Below are 14347 nucleotides of genomic sequence, written 5' to 3'. Positions count from 1 at the left end.
TATTGGGTGGGTATAGAAGGTGGGTATAGGTGGGTATAGAACTCTATAAATAAGAGGCTACGATAGGGACTGAGAGGAGGAATTGGTTTTGGTCTCCCGATAAAATTAAGCATCCCGTGTTCGCCCCGAACACACAACTTAATTTTATCAATAATAATTCATTCCACTAGAGAACTATTATTGAACTACCACACCAATCCCAAATTACATTTTTGGGCTCCTTCTTATTATGAGTGTGTTAGTCTCCCTGTGTTTAAGATATCGAATGTCCACTAATTAAGTGAGTTACTGACAACTCATTTAATTAATATCTTAGTCCAAGAGTAGTACCACTCAACCTTATCGTCATGTCGGACTAAGTCCACCTGCAGGGTTTAACATGACAATCCTTATGAGCTCCTCTTGGGGACATTATCAACCTAGTATCTCTAGGACACAGTTTCCTTCTATAATCAACAACACACACTATAAATGATACCATTTCCCAACTTATCGGGCTTATTGATTCATAGAACTAAACCTCACCCATTGATAAATTAAAGAAATAAATATCAAATATATGTGCTTGTTATTATATCAGGATTAAGAGCACACACTTCCATAATAACCGAGGTCTTAGTTTTTTTATAAAGTCAGTATAAAAGAAACGACCTCAAATGGTCCTACTCAATACACTCTAAGTGTACTAGTGTAATTATACAGTCAAGATAAACTGATACCTAATTACACTACGACCTTCTAATGATTTGTTCCTTTCCATTTTGGTCGTGAGCTACTGTTTATAATTTATAAGGTACTGATAACATCATCTTCTGCATGTGACACCACATACTATGTTATCTACAGTATAAATTAATTGAACAACTACAACTAAATGTAGACAATTTGACCAAATGTGATTCTTTATTCATAATGAATGTTTACAAAGCTTAGGCTTTCAGTATACACTCCAACAGAGTCACCCAAGGCTCCGAACCAAGTAAACGACCGTGTTCTTGTGTTGTTCCCTTTTCTTTATTTCCGCTGTGTGTTTCACTCCGATAGTTTTACGAATCGAACGAAATAGCCACGAGCGCTATTCACCCCCCCCCTCTAGCGCTTTCGATCCAACATAGTATTTATTTCTTTGACTCATCAAAGGGTGAAATTTAGCTCAATAAATTAATAGGCCCGATAAGTTGTAACGCCCGCCCTCCCTGCTAACCCTAAGGGACGGGGCTACGATACTCTACGTACGTACTACAGCGGAAGACTTAAAATTATTTTTCTTAGCTTAATTAAAACCGAACTACACTAACATGGTTTCATAACATGATAACGAAATAAATAAAAACTTAGTATCAAGTCACTCATATTGTATTACATTTCACAAAACCAAAGCATAGTTCTTAAAGGTTTTAAAGCAGATTCTTAATTAGTTGCCTAGCCACCGCCACACACATCTTTGTTGCCCCTCCTGCTGCTCCTTTAACTCATCCAGCTTTTTCCTTTATCTGTGGTACAAGGAAAGTAAGCTATGAGCACTTATGGCTCAGTAAGTTCCTTTCCTACTCACTAAAGCCAACAATCAGCACATAATCAAGAATGTATCAACAAGTCATAATCTCAGCTAATCATGGCATAACATAGCATTCTATTCAAGCTTATCATGCATCATAATATAATCACAACTAGTCATGGCATATCAAACATCATCATGGCCGAAACATATACATAGTGCATTGCATAAAACATAGCTAGATATAGCATAACAAACAAGTATCATGGTATATCAAAGCATGGTCGAAACATGTATATCAAAGCATCATAACTATGGCCGAATATGTACATCAAGGCATCATCAAATCCATGGCCGAAATCTATATATATCAAGCATCAACATATCCATGGCCGAAACATGTCTATAAGGTATAGCATGAACATAACATAAACATACCTTATCATGGCATATCATAATCAAGAGCATAGCATGAAACATAGCATAATCAAAAGGTGTATGCAATATGATTTTGGAAAACATGTATCCGAAAAACATGTGTATGTCTCATGATCTTTAAAATCATTCTCTTTTATATGTATATATACTTGAAAATAATCTCAACATAAGGGGGATCCTGGCTATGTACCACTTACATATTGCGAGCAACCTTGTAGGTCCAAGGTAGCAAGTCTTGAACCCTACGAGGCAAACATACTAGGCCCTTAGTCCTAGGGGCACTTAGGAGCCCATCCCTAACGAGGTCCTTAGTCCCCGGGGCGCTTATGGAGCCCACCCTTGGTACAAGCCACTCACACATAAAGTAAAGTACATGTCATACATATCATGTATCATAAAAGCATGCATCACTTAGGCACACATCATAAAAGTATGCATCACTTAGGCATACATCATGTCATAAAAGTATGCATCACTTAGGCATACATCATATCATAAAGGTATGCATCACTTAGGCATACATCATGTCATAAAGGTATGCATCACTTAGGCATACATCATATCATAAAGGTACGCATCACTTAGGCATACATCATGTCATAACAATATGCATCACTTAGGCATAGATCATAAAAACATGCATATCTTAAGCATAAAGCATATCATCAAGCATTCATATTTTTATCCACATAGCTTATCATAAAAGCATGCATATTTTAAGCACAAAGCATATCATATCATAAAAGCATGCATATCATATCATAAGTCATAAATCACAAGCATACATATTAAGCATAAGGGTGTATCTTGTGATTATCCTATCATAGGAAACATGGTATCATATTTATCTTGGTTCTAAGCTTCCTAAACCCTTGTGGCCGAAACCCCTTTAGAGCTCAATTTAGGCTAAACACAACATCCAAGCATGTGGTACCTAAATTATCATCATAACATTTTCATAGGAAGCATTATAAACATGATTAACTTAGTTTCTAAGTTCTTCAAGTCCCTAATTTCATGTGGCCGAAACCTTAAGGTGTGAAACAAGGTTCCATATGACATAAAAACATAGACAACTTGAAATCATATTTATAACATTTTTACCAAGAAATAAGGTAAACACATTTGACATATTTGAATTAGTTCCTAAGTTCTTTAAGCCCTTAACATATGTCATGGCTGAAATTTAACAAGTTCTCATTAGAGCTACAAACAAGCATACAAGCATGTGAACTTGGACTAACATTATGTATAAATTCATACAAAGCATCATACAATAGTTATGGCCGAAACATACCCTAGCATCATTTTAGGTCATAAAACAACATATAGCAATTGAACCTTGGCTTTCTACTTATCACATTTCATGTAGGGTGACATTAGCATATTTAATTTAAGTCCTAGGGTCCCTAGGGCGTCTAACCCTCCATGGCCGAGACTTACAATAGTCCTTTTAGATCATGGAAAAATTATACAAGCATGTGACACAATCAATAGGTTATCATATTTTCATAAGAAGCATTTTAATACCTTTGGTTTAAATTCTAAGGCCTCTAGGTCATTTAAACCCTACTTGGCCGAAACTCATCAGTGCTTAAACTTGCTTCAATAACATAAAAAAAACATGTGAAGTCATACGAGTTTCATAGCATGTGTAAAGACAAGCCTAATGAGTATACATATGAATTGTGTCTTAGGCTTTCTAGGTTTCTTTTTCTCTTTTTCTTTTATTTTTTTCCCATTGCCGAAACCTACCATTCTTTAGCTAGGTTTTTAAGTGGCCTAAATCATGAAAAATCTAAGTAAGTTTCATGGCAAAAGTTACTAAGAAACATATATACAAATTGGTTCATGAGTAAACTAGGACCCCTTGTGGTCATACATGATATATGTTATGCTACTAATTTTTCTGCACCCTAATTAAGCATGAGGGCATTAAACAACTTTCATATCTAAACAGCACAGAGGTCTTGAGCTTTTTAAAATTTTGTTTAAGCTTTCTAAGCTATCCATCTCATCATGGCCGAAAAACCCTAAGAAGGAGTTCATGAAATTCTAGCAATATTCAAGCATACAAATCCTTTAAGATCTTTGTATTCTATAGCATGAGCATGGTTATTTAAATTTAAAGGCCTTCCTAATCCTAAACCCTTCCTTGGCTGAAACATATGAGTGGGTTTTCTTTTAGTTTCAAATATCTTCTAAGGAAGAAAAACCAATACATAATCCTTAATATTTCATAGGGAGAACCTTGTACTAGTTGGGTAAAACAATAAATTTCCCTAGCCTCTTAAGAATATTTTTGGCCGAAATTCTAGGGTTCAGTACTCCTCTGATCAAGCATCATATAGGTATAAAAGCATGAAGAAGAACCTCTCTACATAGCATAGAAAAATCTATCATATAGTGAAGACTAGTTAAACATCATTAGATTTTGAAAGCTCTTCTTGGCCGAATTTTCTCAAACTTGTTTCTAGGTTTTAAAATCCTCATAAAATCCAAAAAGTACATAAAACGCCTTGTACCACAGGTGAGGGGAATCTTACATCCTTTTCGCTTGTGGATCTAAGGTATGGTGAAGAAGAAATAGTCTCTTCTTCTAGTTCCTTTCCCTTGATTCCTTTGCTAAGTCCTCCTTGTATCTTAGGCTTTCTTAGGGACAAACTTGGCTTTGGGGCCGAAGATGGAGGAGAGGGAACTATGGTGTTCTCGGTGAGGGAGAGGATGAGTGAAAGAAAATGAGAGAAAAATAATTTTCTCTTTTCTTGCTCCCTTTTATGTTAAGGGGGAAGAGGTAGCAAACTTGATTTTTGCTTTCCTTCTCCCTTAGCCTTTTTCTCTATTTTTATTTTATTTATATTATTTTCCATTTATTCTCACCATTCATGATTAAATAAGGGGGAGTGAATCCCCTTAACTCCTCTTTAAAATTTCGGCAAGATCAAAGAGGAAGAGGGAGAGAAAGGGAGGAAGGTAAGTTGCCTTTCTCTTGCTCTTTTCTTGTTTTCTTTTGGCTATCTTTTATTCTCACCTTTATCATGAGTTTCCCTCCTTTGCTATCAATATCTTCTCTCTATCCCAATTGGTTTCTACTAATTAATTCTATGAATTATAATATAAGAGGTTCAAGTTTCAATCCTTGACCATCACTTCTTTTTATTTCATTTTATTTCATTTTATTTCTTTTTACTTCAACTCACTTCTTATTATTTTTATAAGGCAAATTCATCATTCTCATATTTATTCTTAAAAGCTCAGTGGGTGTTACATAAGTTGGGAAATGATATTACTTATAGTGTGTGTTGTTGATTATAGAAGGAAACTATGTCCTAGTAATCTAGGTTGATAATGTCCCCAAAAGGAGCTCATAAGGATTGTCATGTTAAACCCTGCAGGTGGACTTAGTCCGACATGACGATAAGGTTGAGTGGAACTACTCTTGAACTAAGATATTAATTAAAGAGAGTTGTCAGTAACTCATCTAATTAATGGGCATTCGACATCTTAAACATAGGGAGACTAACACACTCATAATCAGAAGGAGCCCAAAATGTAATTTGGGATTGATGTGGTAGTTCAATAATATTTTTTTAGTGGTATGAAGAATTATTGATGAAATTAAGTTGGGTGTTCGGGGCGAACACGGGAAGCTTAATTTCATCGAGAGACCAAAACCAATTCCTCCTCTCGGTCCCTATCATAGCCTCTTGTATATAGAGATTTATACCCACCACATACCCACTTCTTACCCACCTTTATACCCATCCTAAAGGGGGCTGGCTAAGCAAGCTTGGAACTCAAGCTTGGGTCGGCCAAGTAAAGAGGATGAGTTAAGTGGTGTGGACAACCCTAGCTTGAACTCAAGCTTGGTGTGGCCGGCCACATCATATTAAAAGGATTTTAATTTTTAAAAATATTTTATTATGTGGATATCATGGTTTTAAAAGAGAGTTTAAAATTTAAATCTTTCCTTTTATAGTTTTCTACAAAAGATTAAGTGAAAGATTTGATATCTTTCCTTATTTGTAGTTAAAAGGAAGATTTTAATTTATGATAGAACATTTCCTTTTTTATAACCATGTTCATGTTTTAAAAAGAGAGTTTTAAAATTATATATTTCCCTTTATAAGTTTCTATAAAAGATTAAGAAAAGATTTGATATCTTTCCTTATTTGTAGATTGAGAGGAAGATTTCAATTTTAAAAGATAACTTTCCTTTTTGGAAATCATCCACATGTTTTTATAGAGAGATTTTAATTTATAAAATTCCTTTTATAACCAACCATGAAGGGAAAAATTATTAGAGAAATTTTTATTTTAAAATTTCTGGAAACAAATTAGGAAGTTTTAATTTTGTGTTAAAACTTTCCTTGCTTAGAGCAATGAGGTGGCCGACCAAGATATTTAAGAAAAGGAAATTGATTTTAATCAATTAAATTTTCCTTTCCATGGCAAAGATAATAAGAAAGGTTTTATTTAATTTTTCCTTATTTGCCAAGACCAAGGATTATAAAAGAGGGGGTAAGGGTGACTTCATGGCGAACAACTCTATTCTATTTTTCTCTCTTTTCTTCCTTGGTGTGGCCGACCATCCTCTTCTCTTCTTCTCTTCCTTTTGGTGGCCGAACCTCATCACTCTCAAGGAGACTCTTGTGGTGGCTGGATCCTACTTGGAGAAGAAGAAGAGGAAGGAGTTTCTTGCATCCCTTGGAGCTTGGTGGTGGTGGTCGAACCTCTACATCCTTGGAGGAGTTTTGGTGGTCGGAACTTGGTGAAGAAGAAAGAAGGGCTTGGGTGGTTCTCATCTCGGTAAATCATTGCCTACACAACATCCAAGATAAGAAGAGGAACACGGTAGAAGATCAAGAGGTTATTGCTTACAAAGAAAGGTATAACTAGTAATTGTTTTCCGCATCATACTAGTTTTTCTTTGTATGAATTCCAAACACAAGAGACATATAATTCTAGGTTTTGAATTTGTGATTCGAGTTTATGTTTTTTTTTTATTTTTTGAATTTGTGATTTGATTATTCTTTTTGGTTAAACCTAGAGTTATATAAGGAAATTAAATATTAGATTTCATTAAAAGGCTTTGTCTAGGAAGTGGTGCTTGCTCCCATATCCAAGAAGGCCTAGTGCCTCGCCATGTTTAACCTGAAAGCCAATTTATGAAATTAATATTTAATTGAATTTATAACATAGGTGGATTTGGATCAATAATGTTAAGCATCGTTTGCGATCCAAGTCTAAACCATTAAGAACAGATAAGTTAAATTTAGAATCAATAATGTTAAGTTCCGTTTGCGATTCCTAATTTAATTTCTAAAGAATACAATAGGTTGTTAGGAAAGGTTCGACACTTGTATAAAATTATTGTACAGTGGAACCGGTACGATCTTCCTTGGACCAACCAACAGCCCTTTAGGCATTGAGATCTTGTTTGTTCTGAGTAATGGGATCTTCAGATCTTCCATAACCTGTTTTATAGCCTCAATAACTTCTTTTTCCTCAAGAACATATTGTATCTCGAGTTGCCAGATTTTATAGTTATTCTCATATAATTTCTCTCTATTATTGAGTTTAGCTATAATGTTCTTATTTGTCATGATCTAACATAAATAAATATATTATTTAGTATTCAGTGCAATTCACATGCATGCAATTTATGATTGACTCAATATTAATTTGAATTAGTTTTCAAAATTAAGTGATAACTACATTTCCACTCATTATTTGTATGGTCCAATCAAATCAACATTGATTAATACTATTACATACATCCCAACAAATGAACTAATCATCATTCTATTATGATTTATTAATTTAATTAAATGAACTAATCATTTAATAAAATGAATTAATCATTTTTCATGTATCATGAAGTAATCAGCATATGAATGAACATATCATTCATATAAACATGTCGCATATTGTTAACATATAACAAACAGACATGAACTAAATGGACTAATACTGTTCATACACAATGACAGTAACAATAACAGAACTCTTACAAATTAGATAGGCTTACACTATTCCCACTAGGATAGATACTAGTACAGTGGCTAACATAATCCTCTTCAACCTGGACTCATTTGAGGCAATTTCTAATAGACCAACATCAAGATTTTCAATTTGACCTATCATCGAAACTTATTCAAAATCCTCTTTAGATTCTTCAGGATCCTCCTCTAGGAACTCATGGTGAAGTAGTTCCACACATAACTATGCATATATAAGGTTCTCCCTTTGGAGAGCCTTCATATCTAGTGTGATACCACCTTAAGATTCTCTGGCAGTGAACGAATCAACACCTAGATCCTGTAATTATCCATGATTAGAAACTCTTCTTATTTGAGTTTCCAGGATTGGTAATCATCTGTGCCAACTTTAAATTAAAATTAAATAAATTAGTACAAAACCAACTAACCAGTACAAAACTGGCTTAATTTAATTTATATAGGCATGGCACCAACATTATTAATCAAGAAAAATAAATCTTTTTTATTTTTAGGAGTCTAAATCGACTGATCCATTTGATCGATTGATTGGGAATCCAGATCCTGAGCTCTATCCAATGTCCTCATTAGAACTAATCTAACTGTACTGGGATTTCTTACCTTTGTTTTGTTAATCTAAGTCCATTTAAGTCAATCTCAGATTATTGATCAAACTCAGGTCCATTTGATCAATCCAATGCTCATTGGATTAAGTCTGTCCCATTAAAACAAATCTAATCATTTTGGTTAAACCAACTTATGTAATCAAAATCATCCCAATTAATTCAATAATAAACCAAATTAGTTAAACCAACGAATGATTTAAACTCGATCTAGGTATTATTGAATTAAACTGGTCTGGTTAAACCAACCAATGATTTGAACCAGATCTGGGATCAAGCCGGTATAGTCCAATTTCAATTGATTAAATAGTGAGCAATCGGTTCACGCATGATAAGCATAATATACTGTCCATGCATGAAATCTTAATTGATTAAAACAATCATTTTCAAAGAGTGTTGACGAATGAACAGTAATTCATATTGTTCATCTTTGTTTAATCGATTATCTCAATCGATTAAAAAACTATTTGAATTGATTACTCCAATTGATTACACAGATTCACTATGCTTTGTTAGTTTAATCAATTACACAGACTTTAAATCAATTAAGATCTGCTTTAATCGATTAGTTAATCAATTACACTACTTCTTCTCTTCTCTGTCATGATCATGACACTCTCTTCTTCTGCCACGACAAATGCAATTGTCAATACCTTCGATAGTCAGCCTCCCAACATGGTCATTGGCACTCTCTGGCCACTAAAGACGATAGCCAGCAACCTCTTGGGACTTGACAACCACGGCAGATCGCAACCCAGTTGCGATCTTGCCTGGCGATGACGGTAGAGAGGTTTTCATTTCAACGAAGAGAAGTGATTCATGCTTAGGCATCGCTCTGATACCATTGTTGACAGTTCTAAGTATGAGAAATAGTAAACATGATCATTGTAAACACTTACAGTGATCTCTCGCAGATCCGCAATCGATGACAGAATATAATCTTCGGACTTGTTGTCGAAAGAGCGATCACGAATAAATCGAAAAGCTCTTCATGGTTCACAAACCAAATTCCTCTTTCAAGATTAGACAAACCAATCTTGAATGTTCTTCATGTCTCTTTCAATCTTGTGCACATGGACGAACCTTGCACGGAGACCTTTAGTATGGACGAATCCATTCTCTTTGACTTTGCACAAAACTCGCACACAGCAAGCCCCCTCTTCCTTTCTCTCTTATGCTCCTCTAGACTTTAGGTTGCTGGGACGACCTTATATATAGGTGTAGAAGGTCTCTTCCCCTTCCTTCATTTATGGAGAAAGGTGATTGGATTGGAAGAGGAAGGGGAAGAGGCACCTTCTCACCTTCCTTCTCCAACAGTACTTACACCAGGAACTATAGAACAAGCAGTTCCAAACCGTCAGTTTTGAACCATCAATTTCAAATTGGAGTCGGGTCTACCTTGACTTGTTAGAACTTCTAGCTTAGCCTATGTCAACTTTGATCTTTCAGAACTTCTTCCTTTGCCATGGTCAATCTTGACCTGTCAGGACTTCTACCTATACTAGTCATCTGGTCAACCTTGACCTAATTAAACTGTTTCCTTATTTGTCATCTAGTCGACCTTGACCTAATTAAACTATTTTCTTATTTGTCATCTAGTCAACCTTGACCTGACTAGTAAAACCTCTCACTTTGCTAGTTATCTGATAAACCTTGACTAGACTTCTTCACTTGTCTAGGTTAATCTTAATCAGATTTAGTTAAATATATTGTCAAACAAATATTAAAACGCTGAAGGTTGATTGCACCAACACTCCATACTCCAACGGATCCTGAACCATCGGGTATTTATATATTCTTCTAAGTCTCTGCACTCTTAGATACACATATCAAATATAACAACAATGTCTAATTTAAACTCATTTGCTAACACATCAAAATAATCATAGCTCATCCACTTGGGGTTCTAACAGAAAGGTGCGTCGATTACTTGCCTAAAAGGGTGCCTTGATAACATAAAGAGTATGTGGAGACAATAAATGAGACCATGTCCACGTTAGCATACCAATCTCCACTGTATCGAACTATCGACTCATCATCAAGTCAATTATCTAACCCTATTAGATCAACACCGTCCATCCATTGGAATCCAACACACTAAAGATAAAAATTTATGGTTGGATATTAATTTCTTATTTACATAAAAAATTATTTTACAATGATTTACTTCTAAAATAATTTTTCTATCTCCCTATTTAATCAAAACTTATTAAAACTATAATTAAGTCATTGAAATGGTTATTTATTCATGATCAAGAGGTTATCAACTGAATGTAAGACTTGCCTCAAACTAAATATTAAATTGATAAAACTCAAAAAGATACAAATTATATATCAGTTGCAGCAAAAGAGAACTACTTTTCCCACTACCTTGATACCCTCCTCCCGGTTCCACATTACTTTTTTACCCTTCTCCTTCTTCTCCTGCCCACATTTTTTTTAGTTTTGTTTTTTTTTTAATTTTTATTGGTTTTATTTTTTTTAATCATTTTTTATTAATTTTTATATTAGTTTTATTCTTTTTGAATAATTTTTTTATTATATGTTTGTAATTTTTATTTATTATTTTATAGATTTTAGGAGTTATTATTTGTAAAAAATTTAAAAATATGGATCAAAATAAAAATTATATATATAAAACTAACAAAAATACTAACAAGAAATGGTAAACATATTTATAGTTTTTAAATAAACATTTTTTTTCAAATGAAAAGTATATGTAATAATTAAAAAAATACATAAAAATATATATAAATAGACATTTTAATTAATATTACTTTTAAATTCTGCTCCTGACGTGTTTGGTGGTATATATATTACTTTGTACCATAAATGAACAAGTGTCCTATAATAAGTAGCCCATCATTTAGCTTCGTATGATGAATGTTTGTGAGATCTCGAAAAATTGAATAAATAGGGTTATTTCAGAAATAGCCTTATAGAATTTTTCCGGAATTTTTAGAAATTTTCTGGGAATTTTTCGGAGCTCGTAAGACGGGTTTTGAAGGGATCAATTTCGGGTGCGGATAAAGCCTGTTTGGGATACCCGTTTAAGTGAGGAAATGTTTTTAAATATAATTTCCTTTTCTTATTACCTCCACACACGCCGAACCCGTCCCAATCCCTCTCTTCTTCCCCGACTCCTCTCTGCCCTATCCTCGTCTCTGCTCCGACGACGCCGACGTCGACGCCATGGAGTAGATCGCCGGCAGCAATCTTCCTCTTCCGAGCTTCGTCGAACTCAAGCGCCGGTCGTTCCCTCTCGTTGGTCTCGGTTGCTATGGCCGACAACAAATGCCAGCCAACGAGCCGATCCTCTCTCGCGTGGACGATGCGACGCCGACGATCGCCGGTGTAGACCTATCCTCGGAGCTTGCCGGAGATCAATCGAGGAGGCACGGATCATCTTGATTTCCTCTTCTCAACTCTTCTTCGATCTGATTGTCGGCATGAAGATGCTCTAGGGTTTCGAGGGTAAGCAACCAATCGTCGGATTTCACTAGATTAGGGCTTGATTTTGGTTGTCTCCGGCCGATTGACCTTCGTTTCCTCATTCTTGAGTTGTACAGAATGATCCGTGTATCCTCAAGTTGGTTCGGATCGGGTGATACCTTCTGGAGACAATCGATTGAGGTCTCGGTTGAAGATGATGGGATCATTTGAGCTGTCGACAGAGGCTAGGAGAGTTCTTGCTTGATTGGTGATCTCCACCGCTTGACCTCCTGCTTGATCAGATTGATAGCAGCAAGGTGAGGTCTTGTTCTGTTCTTGCTGTGGGGTTGTTCTTGGTTCCGACAACACTTCAACCGGTAGCTTCTCTGGTTCCAGCAATCAACAACAACTGGATCGAGGTAAGGTGTGTAGGGTTTGTTTTGTTTAGATGATTGATCTTAGTGTGGATGAATTAGGGTTTATGTATTGGTTGAGTAGTTGGATGTAGATTTGATCTTAGATGTAGACCATTGTTGGATTTGATTATTTAGGTTTGGATTCTAGTAGAGGTTATTTGTGATTAGATCTAATTGCTTAGATTAACCTAAATGGAATGATTAGGGTTAAGACAAGTAACCCTAATCGACTATTGGATTTAATTTAGGTATTAGATAACTAGTCTAATTGGTAACTAAGGATTAGGAAATTATTCCTAATTAACCGTTAGAAAGGTGGAGGGTTATAGGTTAGGGTTTGTCCCTAAATTTCTGTTTAGGATTTATTTAGCTATTTGTTTGTATTCTAGCTAAATAAATGTAAATGTATTTATTTACACAGGACTCTGATTCGAGACGGACGTCTCGACCTTGGATTGCTTGACAGTACCTTCTATTTGAGGCGGGTACCCTTTGACTTATCTTTTGATACTGTCTTATGATATGTATAGTTTATATATAGTTACTAGTGATAGGTGGTAGATTTATTTCTTCCCTGGTTTTAGCTAGTTGATACCTATCGCATGCTTCATCGGTTAGTTGCTTTACTTCAGGATTGGATATTTACCTCTTGCCATGTGTATATATGTTCATTGAGATGCATATCTATAGTGCTCTACTCTACTGGATTGGTTGCTTACATGTGTGATACATGCTCTTGGATTCATGTTACTTACATCATTGTTATATGTGATGTCTTTGGATTTATGCTATTTTTATCATGGTTATATATATATGCGTTTACCTTTTGGACACCCGCATATATGGAGGAGGCTATGTTCAGGTATGACATACTGTAGCATCATGCACCATCCTGCATGATTGCATGCTGGGCGATTGACGACTCCATTATTGTTGAGCTCGTCGGCTACACGGGCCTGCACACAACGTGACCACTGCATGGGTAGTGGCACAGCACCCAGGGTGTGTATGGCAGTTGCTCTGTAGCGCTCCGCTGGTCCGCTCATGGGTAGTGTGACTGCAGCGTGGTAGCGGACAGGGATCCCTCCCCGTCATTGCGTACCAGGAGTTGAGAGCGTTACGCTCCCTCACTATGTTTGAGGTAGGAGGATAGGTGTACTCCGACAGCATCCCGTCCACTCGGTCACTCATCAGGGGTAGTGACGACAGAGTGCACGGTGTCACAGCCCTACCTACTCGGTCTCGCCATCGCGTGTGAGACGGCTGACTAGCGTCAGGGGTGACCATGTCATATTGCATCATATGCACAGATTGCATTTATTGTGATTGTTGCATATTGGATGATGCACTTGGGTGACTGCATATGATTGACATGCATACAGGATACATGCGTATTTGTTCTGACTATCTTTATCTGTGTATGTCCACAGTCATTCGCCCAAGCCTCGCAGGTGAGTACAGTTTATTTCAGTTATGCATTTCTTATTATTCTTGCTGTAAACTGTATTACATGCTTCTGGTTACTCATTACAGTTTATTCAGCTATGCATACCTGTTATATTGTTAGGAGACTGTACTGTAGGTCCTATGGTTTAGGAGACTGTACCTTAGGATATTACTGGTAGTTATATGTTGTTGTACATATCTATTGGATTACCTGCTGAGTTCTTTGAACTCACCCCGTTGTTACTATTTTTCAGGTTGAGGCCGTCAGGAGAGATTCCAGTCGCTAGCCCCATTATCGCGAGGATTTCCTTTGTCGGATTATATTTTGCTTTTGCATCTTATATACTTGTATTGTGGGTTTGTATTGTGGACTTTACATTGCACATTCGGGTTTGCTACTTTTGTTTTCCGCTGCGGTTGTATTTCCATTACTTTTTCTTCGTTGTAGTGGAGTAGGCTGTTTACATATATCTTCGAGGTTCTATATCGTCTTTC

This window comes from Zingiber officinale, chromosome 3A, assembly GCF_018446385.1.
Source record: "Zingiber officinale cultivar Zhangliang chromosome 3A, Zo_v1.1, whole genome shotgun sequence".
Lineage (NCBI taxonomy): Eukaryota > Viridiplantae > Streptophyta > Magnoliopsida > Zingiberales > Zingiberaceae > Zingiber > Zingiber officinale.
The sequence above is the reverse complement of the archived record's forward strand: the minus strand, read 5'-3'. Positions refer to the sequence as shown.